This window comes from Sorex fumeus, unplaced genomic scaffold (assembly GCF_029834395.1).
Source record: "Sorex fumeus unplaced genomic scaffold, SorFum_2.1 ptg000007l, whole genome shotgun sequence".
Classification (NCBI taxonomy): Eukaryota; Metazoa; Chordata; class Mammalia; order Eulipotyphla; family Soricidae; genus Sorex; species Sorex fumeus.
Window position 1 is genome coordinate 58,505,875 of NW_026606064.1, and position 19,682 is coordinate 58,525,556.

Consider the following 19,682-nt stretch of genomic DNA (forward strand, 5'->3'; position numbering starts at 1 on the left):
CCAGAGATAATCAGTTGGGGGAGAGAACAAAGATAAAAGGAAAAAAAAAACCAAAGAAACCAGACAAAAATTGATGAAATAATGATCTTCAGGAGACAGGACGTCAGGAAGTATGTGATGTAAACCCATGACTGTCCTATCTAAATTGCCTTAAAGAGATTTCCTAGTCAAGACACAGAAAGCTGAGCCCAGAAAGAGCCTAGTAGAGCTTATTCTCAACTCAGGTAGTTAAACATACAGAACTGACATGAAAAATGAAGGCAGCTCAAGTTTGGAGAGCTTGGAGATACACAGAACTCCATAAATATGCAGAGTAATCCTTGAATATTAAGCTGAATGCTAATTTGCATATGTAATCAACAAACTCGTTGGGGAAAATATCAGAAAGAATTATAAATAACATTAGACAGTATTCAGACAAGGCAACAATAGTACTTGTGTCCAACAGATACTCACGCAGATCCTCCCTGTCTCCGCAGAAGGGAATAATTAGTCCTAGAATGAGCACCTCTCTAGACCACCAAACATCACTTAAAAAGAAGGCACAGAAAAGTTTTTGGTTTTTTTTTTTTTGAAGGCACAGAAAAGTTAACTGTGTCCCACTATAATTTAGCCATATTCCAAAGCAAGCCCAAGTACATTTACAGTAAATAAATACATAACATTATCCAAGAAGATAACATCACCAATGTCAAGTATCCAATCAAAAGTTGCTAGGTTTTGAAAGAAGCAAAAATATATAATCAATAATGAACATAAATTCTGATACAAAATTAAGACATACATTGAATTAGCGGGCAAGGGCAAATTGCCAAGATTTAATGTAGACTCATGAATATGTAATAATACATCAAATTTTAGAGGTTGAAAAGATAGTAAAGAGGGTAAGTGGCTTGCCTTGCATGCCACCAACTAAGGTTCAATCCCCAGGACCACAATATGGTGCCCTGAGCACCAGCAGGAGTGATCCCTGAGCGCAGAGCCAGAAGAATGCCCAGAGCACGACCAGATGTGGTTCAATCCTCCCACCCCCATCATAAAAAGAATACATTAAGTTTTTGGAGATAAAAATCTACAAAGTGTGAAGTGAAAACCATATTAGCTGGAATAAGTGTCAGGGAAATTGAAAAAAAAAGTGAATTTAAAAACAGAGAAACAGAAACTACAAATGGAAAACAAAAGGAGAAAAAATAACAGTGCACAAATAAGCTACTGAACAGCACAAGCATCCTAGTGCATGTGTAATACATATCATTGAAGCCCTTATTTAGGAGACAGCAATAAGAGAAATAATGAAATAATTTAAAGAAATGATGACTGAATAGGTCCCTGCCTACAGAGCAATAACACAATAGGTAGGAAATTTGCCTTGCATGTAGCTGACATGGGTTTAATCTCTAATATATCATATGGTCCACCAATCTCCACCAGGAGTGATCCCTGGGCATAGAGTCAGGAGTTAACTCTGGACCCTTATGGGTGTACACCTACAGAAGGAAGGAAGGAAGGAAGAAAGGAAGGAAGGAAGGAAGGAAGGAAGGAAGGAAGGAAGGAAGGAAGGAAGGAAGGCGGGCAGGCAGGCTGAAAATATCCCAAATACAACAAAAACATAAATCCAAAGAAACAGGGAGAGGCTGGAGTGATATCTCAATGCACTGCTTTTTGTGTCCTAGATTTGATATTCACCACCACATCCTTGAACAACACCAGATGTGGCCGCACAAACAAGCAAACAAAGAAGAGCTCAAGGAAACACAAGCAAAAGAAGCATGAGCAAATACACATCAAAATACCTCATAGACAAATTGCCCAAAACCAGAAATAAAACAGAAGGGGAAAAACATATCAAGTAACAAAAATAATCATGAAAGCTGATCTTATGTCAAAAAACAATTCAAGAATTAAGACAGAGCAGCATAATCTTTAAATGATTGAGAGAAACTGTTGATCTAGAATTCTATATCTAGCAAAACTATCTTTCAAAAACAGAGGCAAGTAAAGACATTGTAAGAGACATAAACTGGAAAGTATGCATCAGTCTTACACAACAATATATGCTAAATAAAGACCATTTAAGTAGATGGAAAATGATCTCTGAGAACTATGAATAACAATGGAATGGAGAACATTGCAAATGACAATTTTAGAACTTTTCTTATTATTTAAATCTCTTTGAAAGAGAAATTATTTCCAAAACAAAAGTTATAACAACTCATTTAGTGTTAATGACATATGTAAAAGTAAAATTCATGACAATAACAAGTCAATGATGGAAACACACTATTGTAAGGGTTTTATATTATATGTGAAGATTCAAGATTTTAGGCAAGCTGTATTTTAGGCAAGCTGTAATAAGCTAAAAGATGCATGCTATACATTGCAAAGCACCTCTAAAATAACTATAACTCAACTGATAACTCATCAAAAAAGAGGAAAACAAAAATCATAAAAAGCAACAATCCAAATGGAAATTTTAAATAGATAGAAGGCAGATAAACACAAATCAAATAGCAGGATGATGGACTACAATCACAAAATCACAAATCATCCTGTTAATCATCGATTGCCTCGAGCAGGCCCCACTAACGTCTCCTTCATCCTAGCCCTGAGATTATATTCAAAGCTCTTTAGGAGAATGAGACCCATCATTGTTACTGGTATGTGGCATATTGGGTACGACACAGGGAGTTTGCCAGACTCTGCCATGTAGGCAGGCTACATTCGGTAGCCTGCCAGTTTGTCCAAAGTAGGAATGAGATAATAAGATGTCATAATAGGATGTCGCGGGGCCGCGAATGTGGCCACGCGGTTCCGGGAGCTGGTTTTTATAGTCTCTGAGTCTTGGCCATTGATGAGATTACACGGCGCCAGGGGGCCAGTTGGTGGGTGTGACCCCCGCCTACTGGAATTTGGAGGATCTGGGTGGAGGATGCTCGGCCCAAATCCGAGTAGGCTTGGAGATCTAGGCCCCGGAACCTGCGTGACTTTGTCCCTCTGCCAGTACCTGGCCAGTTGGTGGGTGTGACCCCCGCCTACTGGAATTTGGACTACAAATGTTATCAATAATGGTATCAAATATAAATTATTTAATTACCCCAATTTAAAAGGCAGAATCTGTCATACTGAAAAAATATAAATACAACTATATGCTGTCTATGAGAAATAAATTTCCACATAAAGACAAGGTGGTTCAAGTAAATGGACAGAAAAAAAAGCCCACATCAATCCCCAAAAGCTAATATCAGACAAGAATTTTAGAGCAATGACTATGATATGATAAAAAAAAAATAAAGGGGTCTTATCACTTATGAGAGTGTTCAGTTCATGAATGGAACCTAACAATTCTAAATATTGACTCACTGTTACAACTGTTTCCAAATACGGTCACAGTCACGGTCCTCACGTTGTTCATCGATTTGCTCGAGTGGGCCCAGTAACATCTCCATCATTAGACTTGTTGTTACTGTGTTTGGCATATCGAGTACGTCACGGGTAGCTTGCCAGGCTCTGGTGTGCGGCGTGCGAGATACTCTCGGTAGCTTGCCGGGCTCTCCGAGAGGGGCAGAAGAATCGAACTCGAGTTGGCCATGTTGGCTGGGTGCAAGGCAAACGCCCTACCGCTGTGCTATAGCTCCAGCCCATGTTTCCAAATACACGTAATAAAAACTAATAGAGCAAATAGAAAAACAAATTCACAGATCCACATATTTCAATACAGCTTTCTTAATGTTAATAGAACAAGTATAGACAGAAGTCAGTAAATATAAGAGGTTTGAACAAGGTTACCAAGTGACCTGCATGCACTTTAAGATTTTGTAAATTCTAATCTATACTACCACAGTAGACACACTTAGATCAATTTATATAAAAAAAATTGGGGGCTCCTTACCATTTTATCACAACTGATTTTCTTTTGTCTAAATCCTGAGAATTAAAGAAGGTATTTTCAGGAAACCTAATCTTAAAACAAATTTTAGATTGAATGATAGAGTTGAAGAACTAAACTTGTTCATCATATAGACATGTACATAATACTAGGCCCCAATACTTAGATTTAAATTTCTTGAGGTTTAAGGTACAAATTGATAGGAGGATGATCATTGTAAGATACTATTTAGATAATGTCCTAGCCCAATATAAAATCCCTCAAGTACATTTACAATAATATAAAATATACATCATCATCCAAGAAGATAACATCACCAATGTCAGGTATCCAATCAAAAGTTTCCATGTTTCATATATATATATACATATATATATACACACATATATATCTCCAATATATATACCCATATATATCCAATATATCCATATATATCCTACATATATATCTCCAATCATAATATATGTGTGTATACATATATATATTAATCTTCGCATGGCAGAGCCTGGCAAGCTACCTGTGGCGTATTCAATATGCGAAAAACAGTAATATGCCAAAAACGGTCTCATTCCCCTGACCCTGAAAGAGTCTCCAACACGGCAGTGTTGGAAAGGATGAGTAAGGCGAGGATACTAAAATCTCAGGGCTGGGACGAATGGAGACATTACTGGCACCTGCTCGAGCAAATCAATGAACAGCGATACAGTGATATTCATCTTACTAGTACTGTCAGCGTGAGTACTTCTGGTGAAGAGTTTAAGCACATCTCATTGCATAATCTCACCAATATAACAAACATCAATGTTTTTAGCCTGAATATCTATTTTGAGCACTGAATTTCCTAAGTATTGGCTGAAATTCTTAGGAATTGACCATTCAGTCAGTATTTTTCCATTTAATCCTAAAGAAAGAGTTTTATTTGGGCAGTAATTCGCATTTTAACAATTGTTGTCTCATACTCTTGGTGGGTTAACAGAGCAAAGGAAAACATTGGATAGATTTGTGATATAAATGTATCAGGTATCAGAAATAAACATGAAAATTTTAAGTCTATGTTACTGTCACTGTCACTGTCACTGTCACTGTCCTCCCGTTGTTCATCGATTTGCTCCAGCAGGCCCAGTAACATCTCCATTGGAGACTTTGTTACTGTGTTTGGCATATCGAATACATCACGGGTAGCTTGCCAGGCTCTGCCGTGCGGGCGAGATACCCTCGGTAGCTTGCCGGGCTCTCCGAGAGGGGTGAAGGAATTGAACTCGGGTCGGCCATGTTGGCTGCATGCAAGGCAAATGCCCTACCGCTGTGCTATGGCTAGAACCTCCAAACAAGCTCTCAAGTCTATGTTTAGATTGTAAAAAAATCTCTAACATCTGTCACTGACTCAAAGTAGAAGTAAGAAAAGAAAACAGGTGTTTAACCACCAGAGAGTGCCACAAGCAGGTATGGAAGACCTTGCTTATCAAAACAACAAAGAAAAGGGGTGATGGGCATGGGAGAATGAAAAAACTGGGCCAGGGGTTCTTACAAAGAAATGGTTTCCAGGCAAGCATTGGCTACCTACTTCCTTTATGGTATTGAATAAAGCATTTTCCTTTGTGAGGCCACATGAGTCTTCTTACCTACAATTTCCTCACCTATAAAAGAAATGCAAGAAGACAAACTGTACTGAACTCACAGAGAGCAAAAAGAATTCAAATGAGATGCATGTTAAACCCTATTATGTACTTAAATGCAAGTTATTAGTTGCAATGACTATGGTTCTTGGGAAGAAAACTCTGAAATAGCACGCTGCTATTTTTCTCCTTCTTAGAATTATGCAATACAATTTGTGTACTCAATATTGTCAATGATCATTAGTATTTAAAATTCAAAAATCCCCCAAATTGTTACTAAAAATATGTGTTCAAGTCACAGCAGTAAGAGAAACTTTAATTTATCCAAATCTATATTATAAAGCTCTAAGAGGTAAGAATTTTTCACTAAATACTTTTACAAACTTTTCCCCCAAACCATGCTATAAAGTTAAGAAAACAAGCAGCAACCTACTACCTTGATGAGACAGAAGAAAGGAAAGAATGGAAAAGGGTGGGGGGGATGGGAAAGGAGGAGAGAGAGATAAAAGGAGGGTACGACAGAAAGGAGGAGGAGATAGAGCAGTGATGCTGATCTTTAGAGGATGCACACTTTTTTTTTTTTAAAAAAGGAGTTTTACTATGGATGCAGATATGGGACAACAAATGTCTTTACTAAAATATAAGAAAATATTTGAACCCTATCTCTAAAGCCAACTCTAATGTAATAGTTTTACTCTTAAATTTTTTACTACATCACTATTGAAAAACATCTAATTCCCAACTTCTGATTGCCATTCATATGACCTTCAGAGCAATATGGCCACCATTTATTTACAGGTTTCATGCACTGGAAAGTAAATCCTACTCCAGAGTTAGAAGTTCTAGATTCAAATTTCCCCCCTCCAACCACAAGATAAATGATTCTGTTCAGGAACTTAACCTTGTTGGGCTTCCACATTGCTCATCTGTGAAATGATAGACTATCAACTGCGTACAGTGCTTTGTGATTAAGTGACACAAGATTTGTGAATCTAGAGAGGTTGTTCTCCATGCAAAAGTGCTCCTCAGGGGGCCAGAAAGATAGTGTAGCTGTAAGGTGCTTGCCTTATACACAGTCAATTCACATCCAAGTCCCAGTACCCCATCTGGTTCCTCACGTCCCAGCAAGAGTTATTCCTGAGTGCAGAGCCAGGAGTAAGCTTTAAGCGCTGTCAGGTGTGACCCCAAAACAAACAAAATGCTCCTCAGTATGTATAAACATTATCATCAGCATCTTAAAAAAGGAAAATTCATTCACACTATGAATTATTTTTCAACTTTTAAACTGTCTCCATTCTCTCTGTTACTGTAGCACTGTCCTCCTGTTGTTCATCGATTTGCTCAAGTGGGCACCTGTTAACGTCTCCATTGTGAGACTTGTTGTTACTGTTTTTGGCATATCGAATATGCCACAGGGAACTTGCCAGGCTTTGCCATGTGGACGGGGTACTCTGGGTAGCTTGCCTGGCTCTCTGAGAGGGACGGAGGAATCAAACTCAGTTGGCTGCATGCAAGGCAAACGCCCTACCTGCTGTGCTAGAATATGTGCTAGAATGCCATTCTCTCAATTATATTAAAACTGACAAATATTAAATCTTCAAGTACCCTCATGTCATGGACACTTGCTGACAACCAATTCTTTGAGTCTAAATACAATGGAGGCTACCCTTCCCCAGATCTTTAACTCTCCCCAGTTGCCCCTAGCACACAAAGCCAAAGACACTTAGAAAGAACAATAAGGGGAAACAGCAACTCATGTAAATTTGAGAAAAAGGATTTTTTTTCAGTGGGAGAGATGGTTTGGAAAAGAAAACGGGTTGGGTGATGATTTTAAAATTATGCAAATGCAGTGCTTGATTTTCACGTGTGTGTGTGTGTATGTGTGTGTGTGTGTATGTGTGTGTGTGTGTGTGTGTGTGTGTGTGTGTGTGTGTGTAGGCAGGGATTGGCCATACCCAGCAATGCTCAGGGGTTACTCTTGGTTCTGCATTAATGAATTACTCCTGGAAATGCTTGGGGGATGCTGGAGATTGAACCTTAGTTGGTTGCATATAAGGCTAAATGCCCTACCCTCTAACTATACTATCTCTCAGGCTCACTTGACTTTTTTTTTTTAATGAATCACTGTGAGATAATTACAGACTTACTAACTTTCATGATTACATTTCAGTCATACAATGATCAAGTACCCATCCCTCCACCAGTGCCCACTATCTACCACCAATGTTCCTGGTAACCCTCCCACTACCCCTACCTCATCCCCCCCGGCCCCTGCCTCAGTCCCATTTACTCTCTCTCTCCTTTTGGGTGTTATGGCTTGCAATAAAGGAAGTAAGTGGCCATCATGTTTAGCCCATACTCTACTTTCAGAGCACATCTCCCATCCCGAGAGACCCCTCCAAGCATCAATCACTTAGTGTTCCTTTCTCCATCCCAGATACCTTTTCTCTAAGCATGTGAGGCTCTACAAGAAGAAAACGTCCAATCCCGTCAGGAAATGGGGCAATGAAATGAACAGAAACTTTCTCACTTGACTTTTTAGCCAACTTCTAGCTGATATGAAAGTGATGGAGAAGAAAGTGTGCATTGGAAATGTCCTTCATGGAAAAAAGAGAGATACACAAATGGGGTTGTGAGTGTAAGTATACCAGACCCTGATAAATGAATAAAGGGTGCTACCATATGAACCTAGAACTGGCCTCAAAATTATAATAATAATGAGAAGCTTTCACAAGATGTTTGCAATTTCCCCCAAGTTTTTTTTTTTTTAAGCCACCTAGACACTGGAGATGGAACTAATTTTTTCATGGAAGTAAAAAGCACTTCCATCGCCTGCTGTAACTTGTGTTCTTCCAATACTGTGTGAGAATCAAGTGTAGGGGAAAAAAAAACAAGTGGTGAAAGCTTTTAGTTTTTTTAAAAAATGATGAGGAAGTTTTTTTAAGACACAGATGTTGGGTTTACATAAATAATCAACCCAAACATTCTTCTACCATATAATTTTCTTGCCAAGCATAGAACATGTTTTTCTTTTTCCTGGAAACTCAAATGTCAGATGTACATGATGATAATTTTTCTTTTCAGCAGTCAAGTGGATAATTCTGGGGTCAAAAAAAAAAGAGAGAGATTCCCAACTTGAGGAATCATCCTTTACAAATTGACCCTGAGTTCTTCATGACAAACATGAATTGACATAGGACAGTAGAAAAGGCATGAACCTGGGAAGAAACTGATAGTTCTCATAGTCATACAGTTGATGACCAGGATCTACATTCAAACTCTACATTCAAACTCAGAATCTACTAGTTTTTCCCTGAGTTACCTAAAGAATCTAGGCTTTCACTTTTCAGACTGTGCTGATTCAAAGAGCTGGACAGAACAAGACAGCTTGCCTGCCACCAAATGCAGTCAGCACAGGACGCAGGACTGGGGAGACAGCTCAAGTGGCAGGGCACATCCCTTCCGTGCTCAAGAGCCTCACTTCAATGCCCAATTCTATTACACAGTACAACAGAATACTATCTATTATACAATAAAATAGCATAGAACATGATATATAATAAGATGGTATATTATACTTTGAGACATAACCTCTAACCAATAATCCAGAATGCTACTAGTAGTAACAGCCCCACCACCCTGGCCATCCCACTCACCCCTTCCATTTATTGTGTTTCCTGTGCAGTGATTGATGCTTGCAAATATCTCTCAGATTGTAAGCTCCCTGAAGCCAGGATTCACTCTGTATTTCCAATACAAAGCATGCATACCCATACCACAAGTATAAAGGTACACATACACACACACATGTACGCACACACAGCATATGTTAAAAAATATTTGCTCAACAAATGAACAAATTTTGTAACTGCCTTCATTATTTTCTATATAATTCCAAGTTCAAAAACTTTCTTCAGATGTTTCACCATGGCTAACTTAATAAGGTTTGCAGAATCTATTGACCACAAGAGACTGCAGCAGCATCAGTGAGAAAAGACAGATTCCTGGCTAAGCGTCAGCCTGGACCACCATAAGTTCCCATCCCAGGGTTGTAAAGACACTCCCAGATACACAGGAGCAAGAAAGAGGGGGAATTAAAGAATCAAAATGACTTTCTGGTGCAGGTAAGCATCCCTCACCTCAACTTACAAAAAGCAGTGGGGAGCAGATGTGGGGGTGGGGGGAATAGGGAGAAATTTCAATTCAATAGTGAGTACATACAAAGTTTTAGGAAAGAGTCACTGTGGGCCAAGCAGAGAGCTCCAGAGCCCATGGGAAATAAGACAGTTACCACAACAAGCCCCCCCAACACTCCCCCCACTACACACACACACACACACACACACACACACAAACACACACAAACACACACACATACACTAGGAGCTTTAAAAGCTGGGGACCCTGGGGTAACCCAAGCTTTCTGGAGCCAAACAGTTTTTCCTCAATTGGAGCCACTCAGTCCAGGATCTGCTAGGTCTACCTTCTAGCATGCTTTCTGAGCCAAGAATCTCTACTAGGAAATGCTCTCACTGAGGTTTTGGAACAAAATGTCTTCAGCACTGTCTCGATACTAGCAGTCTTTCTGACTTACACATAAGCCAGACTGGTCACAAAGCACCAACTCAGCTCTGTTCCAAGATCTCTTTGAAAATATCATTGGGGGCAGGGACGAAGGAAGGGAGGTCAACAGTCATTCTGCTGTGTATGTGGGCAATTCTGTTTGCCAGGGGAAAGTATCCAAAAGGAGCTTGTGTTTCACCAACTTTCCAGGTAAGCCATGCCAGAGGAAAGCCAAAGTCAATTTCAAAATGTGTTTTCTACCCAAGTTCAGGCCTCGGCAATGCCCTGAAATGACCAGTTTCAAAACGGGTGTTTCCATGTCCCAGTTCCACTGAACTGTCTTTTCAAAGCAAATTTGCCTCTTGAAAAAAACCTGAGGGGCCTGAGACACAGTCCAGGGGTTAAGACACCAACACGTCTGGCATATGCAGCCAACACTGGCACCCCATAAGGTCCCTCGACCCTGAGCACAGAGCCAGAAGTAAGCCCCAAGCACCACTCGATATGGCCCCCAAACAAAAAGAAATGAAAATTCCGAGCATGTGTGTAAAGTAATGATCATGCCATGTGGAGGCGACAGTCCCACAGAAAGAACTCTGCGCAAATGCAGAGAGAATTGCCATCGTGGGGAAGAAAAGACAAAAGGGAAAGAGCCAATTTCGCCCACCAGACGCACTGTCTGACACCAGGGAAAGGGAAAGGAGAGACGGAAAGAGCAGCAGCCCCAAGAGAAACAAAGACACACGAGGGACAGCCTGGGAAAGTGCAGACACAAAGGCGCGGCCTCAGCAGCCCAGGAGCCAGAGGAGGAATTATTGGCAGAAGCAACTAGAAGGACAGTGAGGGGGAAACTTACCCCATGTCAAAGAGCAGACTGGGGGTGGCAGGGAGGCAATCGAACACCAATGACAGCTGGAGATAAGGGCATCCAAGGCAAAGTGTCCCTAAGACACTTGAAACCCCGGACTGCCAGGAGGTGGCCAGGCAGCAGCAACAGACCAGGAGCAGGGCAGCATGTCAAAGAGACAACAAAAGGTTCCAGAATGTAGAGAGGGAGCTGCCAAAGTCAGGGAGTGGGGCGGGGTCTACTGGGGATGGGGTGGCGGAGGGTGGGGGGAGTGGATGAAGGATGGGGTCTGTGGAGGAGACCTGTGGCTGCACAAGGAATATTCCAGAAGTCCTGAGCAAAGGCAGGGGTCCTGGTGGAGGCACTGCCAAAGCTCCCCCACCTTCTTCTCTCTGCAGGGAAATAGTTGGTGTTTCGAATCTCTGAAAAGTGTCATGGGGCAGAGTCCCATGGTCGCCAAGACCAAGCTGAGTCAGCTCCTTGTCCAGCAATCTCATCATGAGGAGAGTTAGTAGTTTCTGTGGTGTTGGGAATGGGACCCAGAGCCTCCCACATGAGAAGCATGTGCTCTGGTGTGAGTGACATTCCTGGCGGAGACAGTGCAACACTGACAGTCCATATGAGTCTAGCAAGAATCAAGAGGCACTCCCACCACTGGACAGGAAAACACAGGTCGGTGCTGTCCTCACACTCTTCTGAAAGATGATGGGCTGATTGGAGGAAGAGGATAGGTCCCCTACTCATCGTTGGGCATGTCTGTGTGTGCGTGCATGCATTTTGGTTGAAGAGATTCAATAGTCATGAGTGTGTGAGTGTGTGAGTGTGTGTGTGTGTGTGTGTGTGTGTGTACGTGCTAGGAAGAACAGTTGCATGCCAGAAAGCTCACAGCAGTACTAGGGATGAGACTTAAAACATAAGAGAACAACCATATAGGGAAATGTACTAAGTGACTTATCCTGGTGATACAGTCTGGGCACTGCAGTTCCTTGCACACAAAGGAAGCCTCTGGAAGAAAGGGAGTCAGCCGCTAGTGTGGTAGCAATTGATCCTTCCAAGTTTCAGTCAGTGAGAGTGCTGAGTTTGGAGTCAGGAGATTTTACTTCTCATTGTAACCAAAGATTCTCAAATCAAAAGGCCTCAGTTTCCCCTTCAGCAAACGAGATCCCAGCTTTCAGGTGCTGAAAAGCCTAGAGAGCTCTTTCAATTTTAGGTGAAAATGGTAAGGAGAAGTGACTACAAGTGAGCCGACATTGTAAAGATCTAACATGACTTCGAGAAAGGGATGAAGTCAAAGATCCGTGAGTGTGTCAATAGAGCCCAGAGGAGGATTAATGTGCTCAGAATTGCGGGTGAACTCAGTAGCTTGGAGCAGCTCTGGGATCTATAGCCACCGCAGCAGTTTCCAGAATAAGAGCCCCTGACTTAGATGAGACTGAGTCAGAGGGTTTTAGACTTGTGCAAGTGATTATGGTTTATTTTATTACCTCTTACAAAACAAAAGGACTGAAGTTGAACGAATCCCAATAAGGATTGTGATTTATGTTTGAGCTACTAGTAGGCAATTAAAAAAAAACATTTGCATCCATTGGGGGGCAAAATACTTAGAATACTGGGACACTGTTGGGGAGCAGTGTGTGTGGGGTGATTAGAGAGGAAGGAGGTGTCTCAGAAACATAAAGACCTTCTCTCTCAGTATCTGCATTCCAAATTTGATAAACCAATAATGCCTCTTCTATCTGCCTGGATTCAGATGCTCCCCATTTTTTATTGGCACATGAACTTGCTACTCTGGCTTTTTTTGAGCTGACAGGATTACAACAGTGACGTGATTACATAAAAAGGTGCCTAAAGAGGTCCCTTCAGTCAAACAGGCTGCCTCCAGCCGAGTTCTCCTCTTGTATTTGTTTGTATCTGTTATTTCTGAACTGGGCGTCCATCCAGGGCTCGGCCCAAGCCCTTATTCATCTTTTATAGGTTCTTCAGCCTCACTGCATTGTAAACACTCCATGTTAAGATTTGCAGAATTAAATCAAAGAGCCAAAACATCTTGGACATGTAACAACTTCTTAGAAACTCTTCTCAGGGATGGAAGATAAGGAGCAACAGCAAAATACCTTCCACCTTTTAACAGAGGAAAAATAATCTGATCTTCTCCAAACAACAACAAAAAATTATCAGATGCACATGGTCGTATCCATGTATTTCATGCAGTAAAATAATTACAAATAAGCCTGATTCATTTGGCAACAGAAATAAAAACAACACTTCACTTTAGCATTAGACCAAACCATTAATGTTAGACCAGATGATCTGTTCCTTTGTTAATTGATGAAATGTAAACACAGCCATCATTTTAAATCTGGGAAAGCTATACATGCTAGTTAACCCACAGTGGGGGGAAAGTGTCCCTAAAAATGTTAATTCTGGCATTTCTCTTCAAAGCCTCTGCCCAGACAGACCATATTTGGAGTAACAGTGACATAACAATAAATAAGACTGTTTACAATGGCTCCAATTTAACAAAGAGTGGAGGGAGATTTTTACCTTCCTTGGTTATTGACACAAAAGCAGCAAATGTAAGTACAGTTGCCCCAGCAGCTGGCAAGTTCTCTCCCATATGCAAAGAAGTTGTGAACAGCTGGGGAATGCAAGATGCTTTTGAACAAGCTGCTATGTGATCCGAAATAACCATTGCCTGTTCATCTTCTCCACAATGGAAGCAGCAGCGCCGCACAGGTCTGGCGCATGCCCAGCAGCTGCTTCCTTCTTCCCAGTCTCCTGCAACAAGTGGCTACGAAGGGAGCAGATGCCCAAAGCAGGAACCTGGCAACTAACCTTATGCATGCTGTCTCTTGGTTAGACACGCTGCCTCTTTGGGAGCTGGGGAGCTGCATTTCATACCCAAATGCAACCCTTTTTCAAGGCTTTAAATGGCAGCTACTACCCATATTCCTGTATTCCAGTCCCACATTTCTTTCACCACCACCAGGAGAGGTGTTTTGACGACAAAAGGTTTCAACTCTTGAGCCCATAATGGAGCCCATCATGGAGTTATGCATGGCCATGGATGTGACTACAGGGCAGTGTGTGTTTTGCATATATGAGGCTTTGGATTTGATCTTCTTCCCAACACAAATGTGCACACACACACATACACAACACAGGCAAAACAGGAAAAAAGAATGTAAAAGCAAAAGCAAAAACTACTCAAAAACCACCTCTACCTGCCATAGTATAAGAAACTAGTTCTCCAGTCAATTATATTTGCTGAATTGAAAACCTTCACATGAACTAGCTAGCAGCATTGACTGTTCCACCAGTTTCTGAGCTGATCTCAGTGTTAGATTACATGCTACACATGTGTGAAGTTCTGACTGTGGCCCATGGCATCACCAAAAAAACCTCAAACTATATAAATAAAAGTTAGATGAGCAAGTTTCAGATATAAAGCTTTCATATTTGCGCAAATATTTTTTATAGATTATTTCACATTTTTCTTCCTCCCTTCTTCTCTCACTTTGGTGGCTTTCCCTTAAACAGGAATTGATTTGGCTAGTACACACACGATGCCTCTTACCAAACTATTTGCTGAAGCAGATAGTTTCCTTAAGTGTTCAAATTGGCTCGTCAATGAGCAAAGAAAACACTTTTCTCCAGTTTGGTTTTGATCACCCTCTCACTTTCTCCAGTCCTGTCATTTCAGTGATCAGGATTCAAATTTAAAGGAAATAGAAATGACTGGAGGGCTGGCCACAAAATTATACAGCGGTGTAATGTGGAGGGATACCCGGAAGTTTCGAAGTCCCTCAGAAATTCCTTTAAGAGTAGACCAAGTTTTCCATCCATTACCAACACTCCCTCCTTCATTTCCTAACCAAAAAACAGTAATAAATATAGATCATACTATACGATAGTATTAACTAAGACTAACAAGTTCAACAATTTCACCTCTTAGGACAAAGATTTCTTAAATCTTCCCAAAGAAAAGGGAAGACAGATTTCTTAAATCTGCTTGACTCGCTAGCATGTGTTCAGCAGCCTGGGGCTAGCCTCTGGTGATAAGTACCTTCTTCTGGATGATCAAGCTTAATCCTGCATGTTTGGAATCAGGAGTGTCTGCTGTGACAGTGTTCTCTCTGTCCTAGAAGAGAGAAAGCGGAGTTTAGCCAGGCTGAACAATTTTCCTGGGTTTTCAAAGCTGTGTGTGGTTGGGGGCAGCAGCCAAGGCCTGCTTTTCTGCCTTCAGAGGCTTGTCCTTAATTACCATGCCCACTGTCTCCTCCACTGGCACCACTCTGGGACATTCTGAGTCACAAACTATCATTCCAGAGAGTCAACTAACATCATCTTGAAAGCAATACATGTAAGAATATCGGAAGTCTCTGGGGGCAGAGCAATAGTATAGCAGTATAGCAGTTGCCTAGCAAGCAGCCAACCTGGGTCCAATCCGTAGCACTCCATCTAGTCCCCCAAGCTCCACCAGGAGTGATACCTTGAATGCAGAGCCAGGATCATGGCCTGAGCATCTCCGGGTGAGTCCCCATCCCCCCCAACAAGTAATACCAAAGCCTCATTTTATGAACTTAAGCTTGAAGATGCTGAAAGATGTGTTGATAAAAACCATGTTCTCAGATCCTTACAAACAAAATGGAAGGGCTTAACTTATCAGGCAGCTATTTCTGAGGTGGACTTCATATTAAACATATTCATTCACCCCTGCTTGGGTAGGGAAGAAACTGCAACTCCTTGTAAACAGGGCAATTAGACAGGGCTGCTGCCTGTGTTCAACTCAGGGCCCACATGCCTAATGAGAGCACCAAAGCAAAGACCCACGATTTCTGACTTTCTTTGGAGTTGTCAGGTAATTCTAAGGGTTTCCAAATCTCTCCTTGGGATTGCAGCGGATATATGACCTGAGCCTTAAATCAGCCATTGTGGGTGGGAGAGTGAAGATTGGGCAAGGAGAGAGGGAACTCTGGAAACATCCTTGCAAAAGGAATTGGGTTGAGCAACCAACCCAAATCTTTTTAAGAATCCATTTCCTGGGGTCAGGTGATACTACAGGAGTTAGGACCCATGCTTGGAATGGAATGTCCAGGTAACACTATCTCTGCCTGCACATTGGTAGCACCACCTTAAGGACCCTGGTGATCTCCGGCTTAGCAAGACCAGAGAGTAGCAAAACATCCTGAAATCTCAGGGCCCGGGCATTTGAGCTCTCCCAAACACTCCCCCACACCCCGACACCCCCAAAACGCAAAACATTTCCTAATCTGCAAAACATAAATAAGCACTTTGGAGGAGGCTGGAAGCTTTCGAAGAGAACAGAACCGTGCCCATCCTCGCAAAGGGGGTATTTATATGCAACGCTCACATAAACCACTTCCTGCCCTTCTCTTACTACAAAGAGCCTGGAGGCAGATAAGAAAACAAAAAAATTCTATCTGCCAATGACTGGGGGATAAGGTTGCATAAGCCAGCCAAAGACCGAGCTTTCTCTTCTCTTCCGCAGCACCTCCTCACTCAGCGCCCAGGTCACGCAAACATGTGGCGGGCAGCGCAGATGCGGTCCCTGTCATTTCCACGAAGGCGCGGGTGCCTGCACAGGGGAAGGGGGGGGGGGGGGTTGTGAAAAGTCACCACAACCTCGGGGTGGAAACAGGAGCTCTCCTCCTTTCCCCCTGCTGTTCTCTCCCCCTTCTGCGGAGCTTCAAACTGCAATAAACTGTCAGACTTCACAAGAACTGTAACGCCAACGCCGGAAGCGCTTAACCCCGCACCTGACCCAGATTGCGGCCTGGACAGGAGCCGCCGCGGGGCCCCCCTCCCGCTGACGGTAATGCAATTACCGCCATCTGGAGAGCTCCACTCGGGGTGCCAGGGGAGAGCTGCGCGCTGTCACCTGGGACCCGCAGGCCGGCGGGCCGGGCGCGGGTAACTTCAAACCCGTGCGGGCCCTGCCCCTGGCACGGGGGAGGAAGGGACCCCGGCGCCCCCGCTGGCCCCGCCGCTCGCCCGGGCCCTCGGGAGAGGAAACGGGTGGCGTCGCGGCTTTGCATGCACACGGACAGCCGCGGCCGCCCCCCTCGGGCCCGCCCCTCCTCGCGGCGTAACGGGCCACCGCGCAAAGTAACTTCCCGAAACTCCGCCGAGGGAAATCCTGAGCCTGCTCGCATCTCCGGGCCGCGCGCTCCGGGCCGCGCCCGGGACGGAAGTGGGTGGAAGCCCGGGCAGCGCCGCGCCTTTGTTAGGGCTCGGGGACCCCGCGGCGCGGGCATCGGCCGCCCCCTCCGGGCTAGCAGCGTCCGAGCTCCCGCCGGGACCCCCCGGCCGGCCCGGAGCGCCCCAGCCGCAAAGCTGATCTCACCTCCCGTTCCCCGGGGGAGGCGCGAGGCGGCGGTGCCCCCCGGCTGGCCCGAGTCCTTACGTGGCCCGTCCCCTGCCTGCCCCCCGCCCCGGGCCACCGCGCCGTGCGTCGAGCCTCACCTTCCCGACACCTCCGGGAACGCAGACCTGTCGCTTCCCGCGAGGTGGCCGCACCGGAGCCCCGACTTCGTTTACTGCGCCGCGGTCACCCTCTCCCCTGGGTTCCCGGGGCTACGATCAGGTCCCCGCCCTGGCCGAGGATTTCCCGAGGCTCCTTACCTGGAGGCTCAAACGAGTCCCCTCCCCTCCGCTGGCCCGCGCGCCGCTCGCCAGCTGGCGCCCTCTGCCGGGCCACCGGGCTGGAGAGACGTCGCGACGACGCGCGGAGTAAGGCCAGCGGGGGTCACTGACCCCTCCTCTCCGTGCCCGCTGCTACCCGGGTCACTCCTGGCCCGGCGATCCGCCAACCCTTCCCCAGTGGCGATGCTCCGGCAAGAAACCAGCCCCCCACCCCTGGCCCGACCTGTCCCCGTGTCCCTCCGGAGTCGCGCCACTGGAGGGCCAGCTGCTCCAAACCACCAGCCCTCCTCCCCCGGGAAAAGCGTCCCGAGGGAAGCGGGGTGACGCGTGTCTACACGTCCTGTTTGAAAACTAGAGAGGCAGTTCCGCTGTGCGATGCCCAAGTTTGTACCCAGTGGCTCAGGAGAGTTAAAGGGACGGAGGGGAAGGCGGCGGCCGCACGCGCACACACACACACACACACACACACACACACACACACACACACGCATGCACAACTCCACCCGGGGTGTCAGAACTAGGAAAAGGCTTGGGGCACGTTCCAGGTGCGGTCACAGGCAGGAGATGGAGCCAAAGGTCCTGCTTACCGGGCTGGGAGGAGTGTCCCACCGACACGCTCTTTCCCTGAGTAAACACCCTCGCCAGCAGGTCCGCCTCCCTCCCTCCGAACCCCCCAAGTTCGTAACGGAACTTCACAGAGGGATCGGGTGGCGGGGAAGGCCACCGAGCGCGTCCCCCCGCGTCCACTCACCTCCCGGGCGCGTCCTGCGGAGCCCCAGCCGAGCCCGCTGCCCCTGCCCACCTGCCCGGGACTCGGTGGCTCCCGGCCCCCGGGGGGGCGCACACCGGGCGCGGGCCCTCGCAGGGGGAGGGGCGGCGAAGGCACGGACCCCTGTACTGGCTAGACCCTTGGCGGTGAGATGGGGGAGTCGGCTTCGGCCCCCACTCTCGGCAGCGCTGCCAGTTCAGAGGCCTGGGCAGGGCTGACCCGGACGGCGCCTTCTTTCCTGAGTCCCGGTGGCTGGCGGGTGCCGGGTATTAATTGTAGGGCCCCCGGGTGCCGTCGGCCGGGCGCTCTGAGTGGCTCGGACCGCGGGCCAGGCCGGCGTGGCCGGCGTGACCCACCCCTTAGGCGCGCCCCCGTTCTGGCCCGGCCCGGGGGCGCGCCCCGGCGCACGCGCCCGGCGGCTCCGGGTTCCCCGCAGGTCGCGGGTTCGCAGCTCTCGGGGGACGCTACCGCCCGGAGATCGAAGGGGGCGCCGCTTACCTCCGACACCCGAAGGCCCCTCCGAGCAACGACTGAGCGCGACCCCGTGCGCGAAGCTTGTGGTGGATAGAACTCTGGGCGAGTTGTCAAGGAGATCGTCCTCGTTCGGCCACTTGCTACTGTGACAAAGTTCCGCCCCCTTCCGAACGGAGCGGCTGGTCTCGGGAGCCGTCACAGATCTGCGGCCACCGAGCGCGGCTGTCTGAGCTCCCCCACCCCCTGAGTCCCGGCTGCCTTCCCGTTCTTGACGTCTGCCAAGAACAAGCCCCAGAACTTGCTTCTCACAACTTCCCAGGTGATGCTGAGGCAGTGGGGCTGAGTAAGCGAGTTCAAGTTTGTCAAGGGCTCCGTAGGTAATCTGCAAAGCAGAAGATAAAATTAAACTTGCCAAAGCCAGTGTGCGACTTATCTGTTTCAGTAGATGGTTTTCACGCTGAATTTCCTTCCAAAGTCTGTGTTTTTCTCTTCTTCTTCTTCCTTCTAGGGATAATTGACGTTTACTTGCTGGGTAGGCAACACACACACACACACACACACGCACACACCAGTCTTCATTAGAGAAACTAAAGGTGAGCGCATTACTTTTATGAAGCTGCCATAGTAAAATGTTAGAGACTGGGGCAGGGAGGTTGTGAACAAAACCTGGCTATTTCCTAAGGGTGCTGGAGGCACCTTAGATACTGGGACCATATGTGGAGCTGAGGTAGAATTTGTGTTGTGTTAGTTGCATGCAGGCAGCGCCCTAAACCCTCTACTACCTCTTGGCCCCCACTTGTCTTTTTTTTTAATATATATATAAAGACACTAGTCCTATGGGATTGACGTCCAAGGGTGTGT

General features: G+C 45.6%; 1 protein-coding gene across 1 annotated transcript in view; it reads right to left on the reverse strand.

Moving 5' to 3' along the window:
• The window catches only part of SVIL (supervillin), a 229,567-nt gene extending 210,633 nt beyond the window's left edge, over window positions 1–18,934 (reverse strand). The window contains exons 1-2 of the mRNA XM_056133483.1: window positions 18,846–18,934; window positions 14,979–15,053 (exon numbers count right to left, since the gene is read on the reverse strand). The gene's annotated coding sequence lies outside the window, so the exon portion shown is untranslated. The remainder of the gene's footprint in view (window positions 1–14,978; window positions 15,054–18,845) is intronic.
• Window positions 18,935–19,682: the final 748 nt, after the last annotated feature.